This window comes from Muntiacus reevesi, chromosome 1 (genome assembly GCF_963930625.1).
Source record: "Muntiacus reevesi chromosome 1, mMunRee1.1, whole genome shotgun sequence".
Classification (NCBI taxonomy): Eukaryota; Metazoa; Chordata; class Mammalia; order Artiodactyla; family Cervidae; genus Muntiacus; species Muntiacus reevesi.
In genome coordinates this window covers 95,390,017-95,397,542 of record NC_089249.1, presented here as the reverse complement: position 1 = coordinate 95,397,542, position 7,526 = coordinate 95,390,017, and the positions used below count along the sequence as shown (strand labels likewise).

At 48.3% G+C, this 7,526-nt stretch overlaps 1 long non-coding RNA gene across 1 annotated transcript in view; it reads left to right on the top strand.

Moving 5' to 3' along the window:
- Positions 1-7,526, top strand: part of LOC136162984 (uncharacterized) — a 40,214-nt gene that overhangs the window by 2,531 nt on the left and 30,157 nt on the right. The window contains exon 2 of the long non-coding RNA XR_010662184.1: positions 2,436-2,643. This is a non-coding gene — a long non-coding RNA (uncharacterized lncRNA). The remainder of the gene's footprint in view (positions 1-2,435; positions 2,644-7,526) is intronic.

Below are 7,526 nucleotides of genomic sequence, written 5' to 3'. Positions count from 1 at the left end.
TTAGCAAGAAGGGTGGGGAGTCGAACATCATTTGTATTTCATTTGAATTCTCAATTTTTAAAGGAATCCAAGGGGCCTGGTGTGAACACCTCCCTCTTCCGCTGGGGGCTTAGAGGGGGTTTCTTGGCTGTCCTCAGCCAGAGTTGGGCTGTAAATCAAGGGCAAACAGGAACCAGAAGCCTTGCATCTCACAAGTAGTCATTAAGCCATTATTAAACATACCGTAACTTCTCTGAAGCCTTATTGGTTTAAACACCACATTGGAGGCATTATGGCCATTAGGGCCCCTAATCACAGACTACAGACTGGGGTAGTGAGATGGGAGCACCTGGAGCTGCTATTTCCAGCCAAGAGGGAGGCTTAGCTTGGAATTAAGCTTCCTCTCTGGTCTTACCAGGGGCATCCATTCTCTAGGATCCAGTGGATCCCAGCTCAGGGCAGCCAACTTGATCACTTTTGCCCATTCATAAGGGTTTTTCTATAGATACTGTTTTTCTATAGTAAATCAACTTACCTCAATTTAGAAAATAATAGTTATTGGGTTAGGACTGTAGATATTGTTGACTTTTTTTAGGAGCATGTTAATGTCAATTCAGGACACCTTTTCTGTTCAACAAAGTAATCAAGCAGCTTACTGTGGAAGATGAAAGTATGACAGAAAAACATCACCAACAGTCTAAACAGGGCAGCCAAATTTAAGTGTCAACTGTTTTGCCTCCAATGATAACCTTTCTGAACCTCAGTTTACTCATCATAAAAGTGGACCCTACCCATGAACAAGGAATATTTGAGGAACATTTATTTGATGGATGTGATGAACTGTGTTCATTTAAGAGATATTTATTATCATTAAGGATCCAGAAACTGCAGCCAGATTTCTGGGCTACATCACTGAATTGGTGGAAGGTTCCATGACCTCAGATGGAAGGTTCCAGAATTGGGGGCTGAGCAGAAAGACCTAGGGACCCACACTCTTCTCCAAACCCAGTAATTCCTTCTGCCTCTCTCCCATTCTTTGAACAGAACCAATTTCCATGCTGAGATGGTGTTGCCAATTGAACCGAGGTGGCAGGAAATCCCAGATTCCATTTAAGGTGGGTCAGGTAGATGGGGTTGCCCCTCTTGCAGGGTTTTCTTCCAGGACCATGCGAAACAGTTCTTAGAGGGGCCCTTCCTGTCCCCTCTTAGACACCACTAGGGCACACTCATCTTTATCCATATGTGCTCTGGGTAGTTTGATGGGGCAGGAGCATAGAAAAAACAAAAATGCAACCTCAGAGTTTCAAGATTTTCTTTCTTAGGAGGGCTGAGAAATCATGAAGTATCATAGGGGACCTCATTTTACAAATAAAAACAATAGCTAACACATGTAGTGTTATGTAGTGTGCCAGGCACTATCTAACGTATTCTCTATCTATTGATTTACTTGACCCTCACAACAACCCCAGGAAGGAGACACAATTATTACCCATATTATCAGAGAGAGACTGAGGCCACAGAAGGGTGCCATTTGTCCAATGTGGATATCAGTGGCAGATCGAAAATTTATGCTCAGGTCCGTGGTTCCCACCAGCTATCTCTCAGTTGTCCTTCAGCTAACCTACCAAAACTGGAACCATTAGATGCACACCTCCTTCTCCCAAGGGAAGGTCAGGACTTCTTTATTTTTATGGATTTTTTTTAATGGTTTTTTTTTCCTTTGGTGTGCTGGGTCTCATTCACGGCACACAGGCTTTCTCTAGTTGCAGCGCGCAGTCTTCTCTTGCGGCACATGGGTTTCTCTAGTTGTGGTGCTCAGGCTCTGTGGTTGTGACATGTGGGCTAGTTGCCCTGCAGCACGTGGGATCTCAATTCCCCCGATCAGAGATCAGACCTGCAGCCCCTGCATTGGAAAGTGGATTCTTAACCACTGGACTACCAGGGAGGTCTCAGAGCTTCTTCCTGATGCAGTTTGAGGCCAAAGTGGATGGGAACAGAGTTGGTCCAAGATGGAGCCATTTTGCTGCCTTTCTGATCACCGAGTGACAGTTTATTGAGACCTGCCACACCCAACTGTGGTGGTCGGGTCAGTAGGTGGAGGGGGGTTTCTCCTAAGCTGAGACCAAATGAAACAGCATCTAACACCTGAGAGGTTTTATGACCCACCAACACAGCCAGATGTGGGGCAGAGTTTTAAGAGAATTTGTGAGTTCACCATTCGTACTGTTTAATAACCAGTTGAATTACAATAGCATTTTGTCACTGATAGAGCGTCCAGAGGCTCAGTGAGATGAGCTGAAAGGATGATCCAGATAATTCTGGGTCCTATCATTAAAAAAAGAAAGAAAAGAAAAATCGCTCCACCTGCTGAGAAAAACTACTTTTAAAATGGAAATAATGCTTACTGGCTGTTTCTAGGCAACTGTTTTACACTGGCTGATTGTTTCATTCATTAGTTTAATAGGAGGACCTACTCTGTGACAGGCATTTGCTGGCAGTGGGATACAGCAGACAGCAAGACAGACGTGACCCCTGCCACATGTCAACTTTGCTGGAATGGAAATGTCTCCTCCACAATGAAAAAAAAAATCATCATTTGGATGTGAATAAGAATGGAATCTGGTCTCCAGAGCAGAACTCCTGGCCTCTAGCCTCAACTTTAAGGTTGGTTCTTGAACTGAACATTGGTCCCAACTTCAGCTTTCCTTGTCTTTTTGACTGCCCTCAGCCTATGCCACACGAAGGGGAATGTGCCCCTTTATCTCCCAGGGGATATCCAGGAGCAGTCAGAACAACGGGAAAGATAGAACCTCAGATCTGACATTTCTTTGAATTACAAAACTTCCTTCCAGACAGGAAAAACTCAGTTGCTTTTTCTTTTTTTTTCTTTGAAGGCAAGACAGTCAATATTACTCTTGTCCTGTTTAGACTTTGAAATCCTAAATTGATCCCTATGAAAATTCTGGGATGGGGAGCCCACGTAGATTGTTTCTCATTAGTGACATTCTTCCTGGAAGGTCAGACTAAGGAATGGTAAATAAACCTTTAGATCCGGTACTTCCCCCTCACCCATGATATTTAAAAGAAAGAAAAGGAGGGGGGTGGGGGAAGCAGCAGCTTTGTGCTGTGGATACCCAGGATCCTTGGCTGTCATTCTGACAACCCAGGCTGAAGTCTGTGCTTTGGGATAAAATTTCTGGAAAGGGAGGGAGCTACTTTTTTCTCTTCTGTTGATTTGCTCTCTTTCAATAGGAGAACCAGTTAACTTGTGTGTGCCTCAGTTTCTTCCCCAGAAGAAGGAGGGGAGTGGGTCTGTAGTTCAGCTTTTCTGGAATGAATGAGTTCACAGAGATGTTTCTTGAGCCTGAACTTGTATTTCTCTGCTCATTTTCTCCGCCCACCCTCCTCGGGTCAGGCTGGTATGGGGGCAGGGGCCAGAAAGGCAGAGCTTCATCTGGGATGTGGTGGTGCCCCGCAGGCTGGGTTTGCCTTACTGCCGTGGTGTTACAATAAATGTGTTCTGTGGCAAGTGCTGGCTCGGACCAAGAGAAGTCACTTTGTGGGAGAGTTTTTCATGAACTCTTTCTCGGTGTGAAACAGAGGGGGGCAGGTTTAGACCTCTTGGCAGACTTTGATCAATTGATTTTATTCATTCGTTTGTTCATCAGGCATTTATTGAATGTCTGCCATGTGCCAGAGAGTGGGGCTATGCAGTGGGAATAGGGTCAGGGATGCAGACCATTTATTCTCAGGATTTTTCCACTCTAGCAGGAGAGACACAGAGCAACAGGCAGATATCCAGCAGGGCATGTTGTTCTGAGGCAGGAGGGCACAGGGGGCTGTGGGGGCCATGAGATGGCACCGCCTTGGGCTAGAGGCAGCTGCCATGGAACACTTCCAGGATGAATCTCGAAAATTGAGTGAGGGTCAGCCAGAGAAAGGTGTATGGAGGTGGCAGGGAGGGAGGGCATTCCAGAAAGACAGCCGAGAGGTGAGAAAGAGGAAGCCAGGTTTGGGGAATTTGGATTTGTTGAATATTGCTGGAGCCTAGGCAAGAAGAGAGTTTGAGGCAGGGTAGGAGGAAGACAGATAAAGGTGGAGAAGTCCACAGGAGTCAAGGGAAGCTCTAGGGAGAAGGCAGGCTGGCTCCACATGTGTCCACCCCTAGCATCTGTCAAGCCCAGCTCCAAGCACTGGATTTGCTAGTGGGAGCCATGGAGGAGGGAGCCTCAGGCCTGAGAAATCTCCCTACACTAAGTGGGAAGCCACACCCAGAGGGCAGATATGAAGAAAACATGAAAACTACTGCAACAAAAAGCACATCTGCTCGCCTGAGCCATGAGGTGGAGAGCTGAACAGAGGAGCTGTGGGATGTGGGCGGGCGGGTGGTCTGCAGGGCCTCTCGGGGACAGGCTCTTACCAGGAATGCTGGTCAGGGCACCTCTTGAACTCATTTCAGCAGGAAATCCATTGGTTCCAGAGTGTAGATTCCAGATTTGTTATTTTACAGGGCTAACAAGTATGTAATTATCACATTTGGGGCCCTTCAAAGGAAATGCAAACACACACCACTGAACCCCCTTAGAAATGTGAGTGGGACCCACCCCAGAGTTCTGGATGGAGCTCACCACCATGTCACACAGAAGTACACTCCAGCCCAGGGTCTGCTCCTGTGTTGGTGGAAGAGAATACGAAGACTGGGCCTAAACCTCACAAGAGACTGGGAGAAAAGCAAGTGAAGAGTGTGGAAGGGCTCTACCAGCCTCTTCCAAAGTCTCTTGAGAAGAAGAGGGAACAGGATGGGTTATAATAGTAGGATCTACCACTCATAGGTCACCTACAACGTGCTGGTCAAACACCATCTTGTATCTTCTTTATTATGTTATAAGGTGGATATTAATATTCTCCTTTTACAGAATGGAGAAGCTGAGATTGGTTTGTATATTAGTTATCTAAGGCTGCATAAGAAATCACCCCAAAACTTAGTGGCTTAAAATAGCATAGTCAGTGATTGTGGGTCAGAGATTCAGGAGCACCTTGGCTGAATGGTCTATCTCGGGGGTAACTTGGGACCCCAAATCAGACAGTGGTCATTCTATGGAGGATTTGCTTCCAAGGTGGCCCTTCACATGACTGGCAGGTTGGTGTTGACTGTTCATGGAAGGCCTCAATTCCTCCCCATGTGGGCCTTTTCACGTTGGCTGCTGCAAACAGTCCTCGTAACCTGGCAGCTGGCTTGTCCCACAGAGGATGAGCCAATAGACCAAGGTGGAAACTGAGGTGCTATTTATGACCCAGCCTCAGAACTCGCACACTGTTTATTTATTTGGCTGTATCAGGTCTTAGTTGCAGTGTGCAGGCTCTTTCTTTGAGGTGCATAGACTCTCTAGTTGTGGCACTTAGGCTCCAGAGCATGGGCTCAATATTGTGGCACATGGGCTTAGTTGCTCTGTGGCATGTGGGATCTTAGTTCCCTGACCAGGGATTGAACCTGTGTCCCATGCATTGTAAGGCAGATTCTTAACCACTGGACCACCAGGGAAGCCCTGGGCCAGTTATTTTAAGTGCATTATCTAATTCTTTGTGAGGGAGGTAGCATTATTTCCCCAGGGACATGGGAGAAGGGGACAAGACAGTGTATAGAACAGTGGTCCAGGCACGAGGTGTCAAAGGTGTGACAGGATGTGGCCGAGGAAATGAAGAGGGATGGCTGAAAGTGAAAAGTGAAAGTGTTAGTCGTTCGGTTGTGTCTGACTTTGTGTGATCCCATGGACTGTAGCCCGCCTGGCTCCTCTGTCCATGGGATTCTCCAGGCAAGAGTACTGGAGTGGGTAGCCATTCTTTTCTCCAGGGGATCTTCCCAACCAAGGAATTGAACCCAGTTCTCCTGCAATGCAGGCAGATTCTTTACCATCTGAACCACCACGGAAGAATGGCTGAAGGAAAGAGGTGTTAATATTTAGTGGGAAGGAACGACCAGACTTATAGGGGTGTATGGATGACCTGCAGCCCAGATAAGGGGGGCTGCAGAGACCAGGCACAGAGACATGGCTTCAGAGGACATTTTGAACCCCTGAGGCAGATTTCCATCTTGAAAGGGGTTCTTCACTTACCACATTGTCAGCTGTAAAGCCAGGGCATCTACGAAGTTCCTGTTGGAGTTTGGGGATCTCCTTAGGAGGCAGAGCAGGGAGGGCACTGAGTGAACTTCCACGCTCTGGAACCCCATGATCAGGGCCATGCTGGTGATGGCACAGGGCATAGTAGGTGCTGAGTGGGCCCTCTTGCTCTTCAGATAGCCCTGGCTGGTAGGCCTCAGGTAGGTGAGGGGCTGTAGGTAGGGAGCCCAGCCCTGGAGTTGGCATGATTTCTGGGAAGCCAGCACAGGATGCTTGGAGTGGGTTGGGGCTGGGGGGAAAACAGCAAAGACCTCATTCTGAGTCAGCCTGTGGAGGGTATGAAACCTTGGTCCCTTTAAGTGGGTCGAGAGGGCCCGAGTCCTCAGCTGCAGGGGGAGGTGCGTCCTTCCACAGAGCTCCCAAACTTTGGGGTTGAGATGACAGCAATGATTTTAGAAGAAGCTTTGTCCTTTGGGGGTGAGGGCACCATGGCAGGCCTGGGGAAGGGGCGACTGGGGTGGGGCACAGGGTTGTTAGTCTGCTGTGGGCTTCTGAGGCTCTGCTGGTGGAGTATGAGCATAGCGCGTGCATGTGCGGGGTATGTGTGGCTGGGTCTCCTGATTCAGGAAGATGCCTCTGAGTCCTGCAGCTGCTTTGGGGGGCCCCTTGCAGCATGAGTAGGCAGGCCCTGAATTTTGTGGGGTCCTCTCAGGGGAGGGTATATGTAACCACACACAGACCCCAGGGCGTCTAGGAAAGGCAGCTCTGTAGGCACATTCACACCAGATCCATTGGACAAAGAGACCGGATATTTTGCTGTTTGATAAACTTCGTAAAACAGTGGAGCTGAGTGATTTTGCTGCTGCCTGAATGGAAGTATTCTAAGAACCCATGCCAAGAAGATAAATAAGGCTATGGCTCCAGGAGGGGAGCTGAAACAAATGTGCAGCGGAGAGGTACATCAAAGTAAAACTAGCTCTCCTGACGACCCAGGCTCTGCGTGTGACGGAGTGTATGCATGTGCGCGGGTGTGTGTCGGACCAAGTGTTTGGCAGACACTAGGCTACATCGAGGGGCCTGAAGATGTACCCTGGGCTCTTGCCAGCCCCTCTGAAGGCAGCCCTGTACACAACAGGCCTGCTTGACATTTAAGTAGGATTAGGCCCAGCCCTGCTTGGTACAAAGGGAAAGCAGTGTTAGCCATTGCAGGAGATTCAGGCCCTACAGCCAGCCAGCTGGGGTTAATTCAGACTGGAATATGTGTAGTGAGAGGACTGGGATCCTTCAGTGGGCAGGGGCACCAGTCCCTATTGGCCAGGGAAAGATTTATTCTGCACTGGTGACAGGGGTAATGATGCTCGAGTGTAAAAACATCAGCCCCTCTCATATGTGGCTCCAAACTTCTCAGGGCTTGATGGGGCAGACACA